Source organism: Papaver somniferum, unplaced genomic scaffold, assembly GCF_003573695.1.
Source record: "Papaver somniferum cultivar HN1 unplaced genomic scaffold, ASM357369v1 unplaced-scaffold_48, whole genome shotgun sequence".
Taxonomy (NCBI): domain Eukaryota; kingdom Viridiplantae; phylum Streptophyta; class Magnoliopsida; order Ranunculales; family Papaveraceae; genus Papaver; species Papaver somniferum.
In genome coordinates, this window is record NW_020647415.1 from 1,451,641 (window position 1) to 1,463,554 (window position 11,914).

The following is an 11,914-nucleotide window of genomic DNA, read 5'->3' on the forward strand; positions in this document are numbered from 1 at the left end:
AAAATATTTAGGGTTACTAAAATAAATAATAAGTTCACATAAAATTGCAGCAAATGATATCCAAAATCAATTAAGTTAATTAGAATAGGATGTCCACGTATCTGCATGACCAACTAGATAAAGTTTTTAAGACATTTTAGAGAAGTCGCGGCTAAGGCCTGCTACATATTCGCATCAACAAATAAATAAAATATCCTGATACCAGTTTTGTGGATTTCACACCTACATGACTGGTTTGTACATAAGATTATGCCAGTCGACGTTAAATTCTTACGCAAATATGTAGGAAAAATCCAAAGTATGTCGGTTGCGATATCAACATCAAAAGCTAAACTTAATTATTATTATTTTTGCATGCCTCATTTTTTGAAAATTGAGAGACTATAAGCCTACGAAAACATCAGAGTAAACGCCTACGTCTCATGCAGTCTAGTTTATTGTATCATGAATTGCATTTATTAATACTCGATAGCAAAGATATCTATGTACACGACACCTATTTGGAAGGATTCAATTAGAACGTCTTTATAGTAGTGTGGTTGTGGTGTAATTGTTATGTTTATCAAGATGACAACATATATAGGACTTTAATGATAATATGGTTAATCTGAGAGCTTCATCGATTCAACCGTGTTATAGAATTATTGCAGGTAGTTACCGCGATTCGTCAAATAACCCTTTAGCCCGACTAGTTGTTCTAATCTCCGCTTTAGAGTTTGGAAATTCTTCTTATATATCCAAAAAATACCAAACTAAATTCAGGCGGAGCATGGATATCAAAATATAAGTAATTTCTTAAATTACTGATGAATCTATTATCAACCAATTGGAAAAATATTTTGACAATTAAAATTGATAACCCAATTAACCGGTGAAACCCCGAAAAGACATAAACGATATATACTTCCTTAAAAGATCCAAATGACCTTTGGGAGAATGGCCGCTCTATTTTTGATGGGTCGTCGAATCAGGCCATATATTTTAAAATATCGGAAGTGAATTTCGGCACAAATATAACATCACAAGCGTCGTAACATTTGTAATATTAAAGAATGGGAAATATCTTTTTTGATGAGGGGTTACGATTGGGTGGTGTATAAATTTTATGATCTTTATATTTGTAATCGATGGGGTTTACACATAATTGGTTAAATAACGGTTAGTTTGTTCAAATATTTACTTCATATACAATGTTTTGATGATAGAAATGTACATTGCATAATTGCTTTTGGTGCTCGAAAGAAACTCCCATTGCCACCATGTGCTGATAAGTTCAGATATTAAACTGCTGATTTACTGGTGGTTGGCATTAGAGGCTGGGACACAATTTTGGGTGCCCTTCGTAGGCAACGAAAGGCACGCTTAGTGCATCAACTACTATATCAAAGTTTCCAGTTAAAACTGTCAATATTTGCCCCAAAACTTCACATTTTCTTATTAATCATTTGGTTAAACTAAAAGGCAGTATTTTTGTAAATAGCAAAAATGTACATTTGTACATTTTCTTATTAATCATTTTCTATTCAGCTTACTGATGCTTCAATCATCATACTGCAAGAAAAAAAAATGCTCCACTGTACTGATTGGGATATAAATTTGTGGGAAAAGCAAATTTGGTTGGACTCTCCAACAATGAATGGGAAGTTCTCGAGGCATGATTATCCTATGGGATAAGAATTTGATAGAGGTAACTGATTCTTTGCTGGGAACTTATGCTCATCCCATATTATGTACAAAAAATCTTATAACTTCCAATGGACTCTCTCAAATGTTTATGGTCCAAATAAACCTTTTGAAAGACCTGACTTTTGGGAAGAATTAGATAATGTTCGTAGTTTTTGGGATTGGCCTTGGTGTGTTGGCGGAGATTTCTACATCATTCTCAAGTGTGAAGAGAAAAAAGGTTGCACAAAAATAACCAAGAGTATGCAGGGTTTTATAAATTTTGTTTCCCAGCATGTTCTTATGCATCTACCACTCAAAGGTGCAAGATTTACCTGGTCCAACGGTCAAGATAATCCCATTATGTGCAGACTAGATAAAATTTCCCATCTCCCCTTCTTTTGAGATCCATTACCCATTAGTTTGCCAACTAGCTAAATCAAGACCTACATTAGATATGTTCCCATTATTCTTGATATTTCAGATCCATCTATGGGTCCTAGACCATTTAGGTTTGAGGCAATGTGATCTATGGGTCCTAGACCATTTAGGTTTGAGGCAATGTGGTTCTTGGAGAATGACTTTATAGAAATGATTGAGAATTTGTGGTAATCTTTTTCTTTTGAAGGTACTTATAGCAGTGATTAAAGGATCTTAAGACAAACTCAAAGAATGGAATAAGGATACTTTTGGTCACACTACGGTCAAGCTTCAAAACATTCTCGCTGAGATTCAACAACTAGATGATGAAGCTGAAGTTAACAATTTGGTGGAGGAACAACTTGCAGAAAAGATACAACACATGGTTGAATTTGAGAGTTACATTGTTGGAGGAGACTTCATGGAAGATAAAATCAAAAAACAAATGGCTTAAAGTGGGGGATAGGAATGCAACTCATTTTATGAGATCTGCTACATCAAGAAGGAGATACAATAGGATTTGAAAACTTTGTATTGAGGGGGTGTTGATTGATGACAGGAAAGAATTACAGAGTCATATCGTACAACTCTACAAAGACGTTTTCACAGAGGAACATATTATGAGACCCAATTTAGAAGATATTCAGTCTGTCCAAATATCATCAACTGAGTTTGCATTTTTAGATGCAGTGATCTCTGAGGATGAAGTTTTAAAAGCAATTAAAGAGCTTGTCCATGGACGGTGTCACTGTAATACATTGGTAAAGTCACTGGGTGATTATACCGATTACCTCGTCCGCGCCCACACTGATCATGGTACTCTTATCTAGATTCAACTTCAGCCCCGTTATGGTTTCAAAAACAGCCAGAATAATAAATAAACGTCTAACTTTCTCCACCGTCGCATCAATAAATATCAAAAGTATCATCCACAAATTTAAGGTGAGATATAATAGAACCATGTTCCACCACTTGAAAACCAGATAACTGTCCTCTCGCCACCGCATCATTAATGAGTTTCGAGAGGATTTCTACCACCAAAAGAAAAAGATACGGAGATAAAGAATCCCCCTTCCTTAAACCCTTGCTTGGTTTAAATTTTCCGGTAGAACCACCATTCACAAGAACAGATAAATGAGTAGTAGTTATACATCATTTAATCCAATTGATCCATCTATCGCCAATGTCATGCTTTTGCAAGATCGTAAAAAAAGCTTGCCAGTTGACATTATCAAAAGCTTTCTCCATATCTATCTTGTACAAAATTCCAGGTTTCCTAGCCTTCAGTCTGCTATCAACACATTCATTAGCAATTAAAACACCATCTAGAATTTGTTTACCATGAATAAAATCCCCCTGGAAATCAGAAATCAACATTGGCATCACCATCTTCAACCAAACTGCAAGAATCTTGGAAATAATCTTGTACACCATACCGATAAGATTTAGAGGTCTGTAGTCTTTAGGAGTGCATGAATCCTCCTTTTTTGGAATCAGAGTGATAAAAGAGAAATTAAAACGCCAGTCAATTGAGCCAAACCTGTGAAAATCTTTGATAAGTTTCATGAAGTCTTCCTTTATTGTGCTCCAACAAGTCTTGAAGAACTCAGCAGTGAAACTGTCTGGCCCCGGAGCTTTATTACTCCCCATTTTTTTAATCACATCCCAAACTTCCTCCTCCGTGAACTCTCTTTCTAACCACAGCCTATCCACCTCAGTGATTTTTGGAAAATATAAATTCTCCATACTTGAGTTCACCTCTTCTCTTTCTATAAATAGATTAATATAAAAGCTTCGTATTTCCTCCTTAATAACATGTTGATCGAAACAATCTACTCCACCCACCTGTAGTTTCGCAATTGTATTACGCTTTTTCCTTGCACTAGCTATACTATGAAAGTATCTAGTGTTCGAATCTCCCCACCTAAAAAGTTGTTTTGTTTCGACCTCAAATTCCATTTCTTCGCCTCCATTACTTCTATATTCCTAAGCTTCAATTTACATTGAGTTCTTTCCTCCACCTGATTATGTTGAAGTCTAACAGTCTCCTCCAAAATGTTTAACTCGTGAATTCTAGCCGTGAGATCATTCCTGTCTCTAGAAACGTGACCATAGTGTTGCTTTCTCCAAGGCTTGATAAGGTGTTTTAGGTTCTGTAACTTGAGGAAAAAACGTGTACTTGCACTGCCCGTATACGACAAGCTTCCCCACCACATCTGAACATTCCGAGCAAGGTCTTTATGCTCTAACCACAACCTATCTAACTTGAAATAAGGTTTGGAAGGCAAAATTGGTTCAGAAATAACCAAAATTGGGTTATGGTATGATATTGTTCTTGTCAACACCACTTGTAAAGCATTTGGGAACGCCTCCTCGAAATCATGACTGAAAAGAAAGCGATCAAGTCTACACAGCAGCGGGTCGACTTGATTGTTAGACCAAGTGTAAGCGCCGCCTATCAAAGGTTGGTCAATTAACTCGTTATCCAGAATATAAGAGTTCAACATCGCTGTATTACGGCTGTCTCCATCTCCGTGATTCCTTTGCTCATTGGAACGAATAGCATTCATGTCTCCTGCGATACATATAGGACTTGTCCACCATTCCCTCACTTCAGCCATGTCCTGCCAGAAATCCCTTCTTGGTTCATAATCACAAGGGCTGTACACATTATAAATATCCCATTGAAAGTTGTTTGCTCTTGTGGAAAACAATGAAGTGATGTTATTCATTCCGAATATCTCGTCCAGCTTCTCAAGCCTGCTACTATCCCATATAGTTAAAATGCCTCCACTATATCCATTAGAAGGAACATAAGCCCATCCAAAATTCTCGTCGTACCAAAGTTGACGAACGAACCAATCTGTCATACTATGCATCTTCGTCTCCTGAATCAAACATATTGCACACCTCTGCGAAAGTATCAAATTCTTCACAGCCACTTGTTTATCAAAGTCGTTCATGCCTCTTATTTTCCAAAATATAATCTTAAAATCCATTGGTGATTAATTCTTCCCTAACAACATGTATCTCCTCTACACTATTCAATTCTTCCGCACTTCCATTCGCCATCACATTCTCCTCTATATTATTTATATTAATATCTTCCCCATCAGACGTATCATCATTGTTGTTTACTCCTTATTCCACACCATCAACAGCCTCTGCAGTTTTAAATCTCTGTCGATACCGTAGTACCAGCGTTTTCATGTTGTTTTTTAAGATCTCCTGTTGTGCAGGTTCTATTCTTCCGTAACTGCAGGCCACTTGAACTAAAGAGTGAACCGTGTTATCTACTAATTCGCCTTCTTCTTCCACAGTATGCTGCTTCACCTCTCCCAGGTCATGTAACACTTTATCTTCCAATTCATTTCATCTGCAGTGTGCTGTTGAGGACGTATTCTCATCAGACGCAGATGTCTATTTCCTCCCTGAGTCCTCCAAATTCCTCAATGGCGTGTACCTGGAGCTAATATCTGTATCTGAGCTCCGGTTAGTAAATCTAGATCTTGAACCTGTGCTCCCACTAACACTCTCGTTAATGCCACCTTCACTGTTGCGCCTTGGAATATAGTCCCAACTGCTTTCTCTATTCTCCAAGTTTACCTGCCCAGACACAGGATTAGGAGTGCTGTTACCTTCTATTCTCCTACTCCTTTCATCACAACTATTTTGATTTGCGTCCCTGGTGTTTTTATTTATAGAGATTGGGGATTGTACAGAATTTTCAAATTCCTGTATGTTGTCCTCAAATTCTTTTACTTTCCTCATGTACTCCTATTGCGTCCAGTTTTGCAGTGGTGAATAGTGAACATCCCATTGGATTGTGAATACGATCTTCACACCTCCCAATTCCATCACTACCGCCGTTGGAACCTTCGTAATATCGCCCCCAACTGAAATCCTGAAAAAATGAGCCTTTGTTGCCTGTTTAATACTTAAAGTTTCTGGAGAAATAGAAGACAATCCACCTAGTACTTCTGCAATAGAATTGAAGTTATCTTCCCCCCAAAACTTCAATGGAAGACCTCGAATCTTAAGCCAATACTGGGATTTACTTAACGTCCTTATAGGAATAGTAGTTTCGTCCTTAGCCTGATGATTAACCTGGGCAATGTTATTTACCTTCTCCCTAACATTCCCCTGGATATAGCTCATGAATTTTGGAATGTCCTCACCTTGCCATTTGTATATTTTAATAATTACACCATTCTCCTCCCAAATGCATGGCTCCCATATTCTTCTCCACTCCTGGCTTTCCAACTTAACAAGGGCAGTAAGCTTGTTAGCTTCATCCATATCCAAGTACCCACTGTAGCCAAATCTTCGTTTAATTAAAGAAGCAATTTTTCCCAAGCCTATGTTCTTCGACACCTTCACAACTACCTTCAAGTCCTTCTGCATATCTAGCATTGGGAATTCTGTGTTCGAGTGCAAACTTCCTATTACACTCTTATGTCCAGTTGATCTTTGAGAGACGAAATGTTGCAAAACTAGAGCTAGTGCATGCCAGCACTGGTAGTCCTCTCCGCAAGGAAAACATAAACTGTATAATTTTCCCTCTTCAGTACTCTTGAATCTCGAGACTCTTAAATATAAACCCTCTGAATGATCATGTATCTGAGCTAAGTAAACATTAGCACCAACCTTATCCTTCCATTTATCCTCCTCCGAGTCTTCCTTCAGAATGCTGTCTACTATCCTCTTCAACCAGTCGATCATCTGCGGGTGAAAAACTAACCAAGCCCTAAATCCATTCCTTCCTCTTTGCTCTTTCCATTATCTTCTCAACCCTGGTTCTGCCATAGTAATCTATTTCAATTGAAAAAGATTTATTTTCCAATTGGAACAGTCTTCTTTCTGGATCCTGTGAGCCAATGTAACATCCTTGATCTTCATTTGGCAAAGATGTTGCACCGTCTGTGTGTTTCTGTTTCAATAACATCCTCATAGTTTGGTGTAGAATGTTAGTACTAGAAATCACACAATGAATAAACTTCTCAAAGGAAGAGTTTTCTTTTCTCAAAAATCTGCCGATCTTCCTTACAAACGTGGCCATATATAGGCCTTATGGGATATGCCAATATCTTTTATGATTAATGCTAATAAAGAGGAAATCCTACTAAATATAATATCATGCCAATACTAGCAAGATATCTCTTATTTCCTAACAAAAATAATAAATAGGAAAATATTTAACGGATATTCTTTCGTCGATCCCTTCCTTCCAAGTAGGATTCTGCCATATCTTGCACTACATCATTCTCCCCGGGAAAGAGGAAATTCGCCCCCGAATTAGGCAGGGTAGAAAAATCATCATCAGACAAGTCGCCGTGGTAGGGAATGAGATGACGGACATTGAACACATCAGCAGTATGAATATGACTGGGAAGTCGCAAACGGTAAGCATTAGGATTGATCTTCTCAATAATTTCAAAAGGACCAATCTTGCGAGGACCCAATTTGTTGTATGTGCCCGTAGAGAAACGTTCCTTAATAAGTACAGCCCAAACGAAATCACCTACCTCAAATTCAACGTGACGACGATGCTTATCGGCAGCCGTTTTGTACTTCGTAGAGGACGCCACCAAGTTTTGAGCAGCTTCGGCATGTATCTGCTGTAAGTGATGCACCAACTCATCAGCAGTGGCATGCACTCGTTGCAAATCTGGCACAGGCGCAAGATCAAGGGGTGAACGCGGATTAAATCCACAGACCACTTGGAAAGGGCTAAACCCGGTGCTCTTATGAATGGCTCTGTTGAAGGCAAATTCTGCTTGAAACAAATGCATGTCCCATTGTTTAGTGTGAGAACCCACCAGGCTGCGAAGTATGTTCCCAAGAGATCGGTTAACAACCTCTGTCTGCCCATCCGTTTGAGGGTGATAAGCACTGCTGAATTTCAACTCCGTACGCAATAATTTCCAAAGAGACCTCCAGAAATGACTAAGAAATTTAGAATCACGGTCCGATACAATGGACTCTGGGAGACCATGAAGACGATACACGTGTTGAAAAAACAAAAATGCCACATGAACTGCATCCGTAGTTTTTTTGCAAGCTATAAAGTGCGCCATTTTGGAAAATCTGTCAACGACGACAAAAATAGAATCCATTCCATGTTGAGTGCGAGGCAAACCCACAACAAAGTCCATACTAATATCAGTCCAAGGCTTAGACGGAATTGGTAATGGCATATAAAGACCAGCATTTGTCGTAGAACCTTTAGATACCTGACATATATGACAACGAGAAACGAAACGTTGTACCTCTTTAAACAAGCGCGGCCAAAAGTATGATGTTGAAACCAACTGGAAGGTCTTGTCACGACCAAAGTGACCCTCGTTATGCAGTTCTTGAATGATACGTAAACGCCAGCTACAGTCAGGAATGCAAAGTCGAGTTCCCTTGAAGAGAAAACCATCCAACAGCGTGAACTGGGTACTGTTGCCAGCATGCACAGCGTCCAGAATTGACCCAAAATAGGGGTCAGTCTTGTATAAATCAGCAAACGATTCCAAACCCAAGACCTCCGTCCGTAGTGACGTTAGCAGACTTCGTCGACGACTAAGACCATCAGCCACACGGTTCTGAGTTCCAGCCTTGTGCTTGAGGACAAATGTGAAATCTTGTAGATAATTAGCCCATTTAACCTGGCGTGCATTCATCTTGTCTTGATTGCCGATGTGCTTGAGAGCATCATGGTCAGTAAACAACACAAATTCAGAATGAATCAAATAATGACGCCAGTGCTTAAGGGTTTGGATGATGGCATAAAACTCTAGTTCATACGTGCTGTAATCACGCTTAGCTCCATTTAATTTCTCACTAAAAAATGCGATCGGTTTACTGGATTGGCTGAGGACTGCACCTATACCAACCTTAGAGGCGTCTGTATGAACCTCAAATGGTAAAGAAAAATTTGGTAACGACAATATAGGGGCAGAACAAAGCTTCTCCTTCAGTAAGATGAAGCTTGCTGTAGCTGCATCTGTCCAAGAAAACTTGCCATTCTTCATGCAATCGGTGATTGCTGCTGCAATAGTGCTAAAGTGGGGAATAAACCTTCTATAAAAGGATGCGAACCCATGAAAACTCCTGGCCTCATGGATTGTTTGCGGACAAGGCCAAGTACGCACAGCATCAACCTTCGATTCATCCACGGAAATACCATCCTTGGATATGACGTATCCAAGAAACAAAATGCGATCTGTACCGAAGACACACTTCTTTGTAGCGGCAAAGAAATTTTGCTGGCGTAATACTACCAAGACCTCACGAAGATGACGCAAGTGCATATCCAAGTTAGTACTATAAACCAAAATGTCATCGAAATAAACGACCACAAACTTACCCAAGAATGGTTTTAATACTTCATTCATGACACGCATAAACGTACTCGGAGCATTGGAAAGACCAAACAGCATCACCAACCATTCATAAAGTCCTTCCCTAGTTTTAAAAGCGGTCTTCCACTCATCTCCAGGCCGTATACGAATCTGATGGTAGCCACTACGCAAATCCAATTTGCTAAAAATCGTAGCACCATGAAGCTGGTCCAGGATATCATCCAGACGAGGGATGGGAAAACGGTACTTCACCGTAATCTTATTAATAGCACGACTGTCCACACACATGCGCCATGAACCGTCCTTCTTAGGAATGAGTAACGCCGTAACTGCACAAGGACTAAGACTCTCCCTGATGAGACCCTTGGCTAACAACTCCCCTACCTGACGTTGTAGTTCCTCGTGTTCTCTTGGGCTCATACGGTAATGAGCTCGATTAGGGAGAACCGATCCTGGTACTAAGTCTATCCGGTGCTGAATAGCTCGAGATGGAGGCAACCCATCCGGAAGGTCAACAGGAAAAATGTCTGCAAAGTCCGATAATACTCCCTGGATACATGACGGAACCGCCACAGCCGACGCAGATGCAAGAGAAAGGCCACACAAGATGAACACAATACCCTCATCTATCATCTCGGTCTCAAACGTACGCCAAGACAGAAAATTGGAAGCCAGATTAAAGAGTGGTTTGTGCACAGTCTCCTTGGCAGGAACTAACGTGACGCGAGTCGATTTGAACAAGAATGAATATGTGTTTAGTTTACCATTGTGAATTACCTCCCTGTCGTATTGCCAAGGTCGTCCCAATAGCAGATGACAAGCATCCATAACCACGACATCACACCACAAAGCATCCTCGTATACAGAACCAATGGAAAACTTCACAAGACAACGTTTGGAAATAGTTACCTCCGAACCTTTACTCAGCCAGTGAAGAGAGTACGGACTAGGATGTTTCTCTGGTGATAACTTGAGTTTTATCACAGCCTCTTCAGACACCACGTTCTCACAGCTGCCTGAGTCAATGATCATTCGACAGACTTTTCCTTCTATGGTGCACGTTGTCTGGAAGATGTTCTTTCTGAGCCATGACTCGTCAGTGTCAACCTTCGGCGTCAGGAACGATGGTCGAGAAATCATCAAGCAGTCACCTTGGTCTCCTGGCAGAAATACTTCATCGAACTCAGTTGATGTCTCCTCCGCATCAGCAAAGACATCATCAGCAGCAGTAGGCTCTACAAGTAAAGCTTTGCCAGGTCGACCAGCCTTACGACAATCGTTTGCCAAGTGACCAGGATCACCACATCGGTAGCATTTAGGACCAGGCCTTTGAGACGTACTAACATTCTGTTGAGCGGAAGCAATCTGTGAAGGAGTAATAGTAGGGCGGCCAACAGCTGCTCTAAATGAATTACGGGATAATTGTTTTTCCAAACGCAGAGCTCGTTGGTGAACCTCAGACACAGAAAAATAATCAAACATATTTAGTGTGTCTTGGAAAGTCTCACGTAGACCACCAATATAGCGGGAGACAAGCTGATCATCGGTGTCTGTAATACCTGACCGAGTGACCAAATCATAGAACTCTTTTGTATATTCATCAATGGAACGAAAACCCTGACGAAGGTTTTGTAAACGAATATACAGTTCTCTGGTATAGTTAAATGGCAAAAAGGCTGAACGCATACACTTTTCAAGCCTTGCCCAGGAAGAAATAGGAGTTTTACCTTTTTGAATCCGGGAAGCTTTCAGTTGACGCCACCAAACAGCAGCCCTACCCCGAAAGCGTGTAGCCACAAGCGGAACCACTCGATCATCAGGAACCCTCTTAAATTCCAGAACTTCCTCCACAGTAGAAAACCAGTCGATACAATCCTCTGGTGTCAACCCGCTACCATGAAACTCAGGAATTTCGATGCGGAATGATGATTCCCAACTCCTAGATTCACGCTCACACCCAGCAAAAGGGTTATCAATATCATTATCGTCATCGTCATCAGATGAATTGGACTCATCAATAGGAGGATGACGGCGCTCATGTCGTTGTAACAGGGTTGCTACCTGACCGGCGAGCTGCTCAACCGTGCGTGATAGTTCATTGTATCTCGTTCTCTCCATTACCTCCTCAACCAAAGCTTCGCGAGGACCACCCTGACCTCTACCACGAACCATGTTGGAAGGATCGATACCCAGTTTCTGAATACCAAATGGTGTAGAATGTTAGTACTAGAAATCACACAATGAATAAACTTCTCAAAGGAAGAGTTTTCTTTTCTCAAAAATCTGCCGATATTCCTTACAAACGTGGCCATATATAGGCCTTATAGGATATGCCAATATCTTTTATGATTAATGCTAATAAAGAGGAAATCCTACTAAATATAATATCATGCCAATACTAGCAAGATATCTCTTATTTCCTAACAAAAATAATAAATAGGAAAATATTTAACGGATATTCTTTCGTCGATCCCTTCCTTCCA